Source organism: Chrysochloris asiatica, unplaced genomic scaffold, assembly GCF_000296735.1.
Source record: "Chrysochloris asiatica unplaced genomic scaffold, ChrAsi1.0 scaffold00094, whole genome shotgun sequence".
NCBI lineage: Eukaryota > Metazoa > Chordata > Mammalia > Afrosoricida > Chrysochloridae > Chrysochloris > Chrysochloris asiatica.
Window position 1 is genome coordinate 1,573,505 of NW_006408612.1, and position 653 is coordinate 1,574,157.

Below are 653 nucleotides of genomic sequence, written 5' to 3' on the forward strand. Positions count from 1 at the left end.
ACCATGCTCCTGGATAGGAAGACTTAATATTGTGAAAATATCAATACTGCCCAAAGCAATTTACACATCTAATGCATGCCCAATACAGATCCCAACAATGTTCTTCAAAGAGATGGAAAAAACAGTTACAAACTTTATATGGAAAGGGAAGAGATCCAAGATAAGCAAAGCACTGCTTAATAAGAATAAGGTTGGAAACCTTTCACTCCCCGACTTCAAAATTCACTACATGGCTACAGTGCTCAAAACAGCTTGGTACTGGTACAATGAAAGATATACAGATCAATTGAACAGAATTGAGAATCCAGAAATTAACAAATCTACATAGAGCCAACTGATTTTTGACAAAGTGCCTAAATATATCACATGGGGAGGTGATAGTCTCATAAACAGATGGTGCTGGCAGAACTGGAAAGCAATATACAAATGATTGAAGCAAGACCTTTACTTCACGACCCATACAAAGACCAGCATGGATTAAAGACCTAAATGTGAAACCCAGAACTATAAAGGTAACCAATGAAAATTAGGGACAAATTTAAGGGCTCTAATCCAAGGCACACACAGACTACCAAACACTGCAAAAATTCACAAACGAAGATAAAATAGATTGGGGTGTTTCAAAAATTAGAAATTTATATGCATCAAAGGAT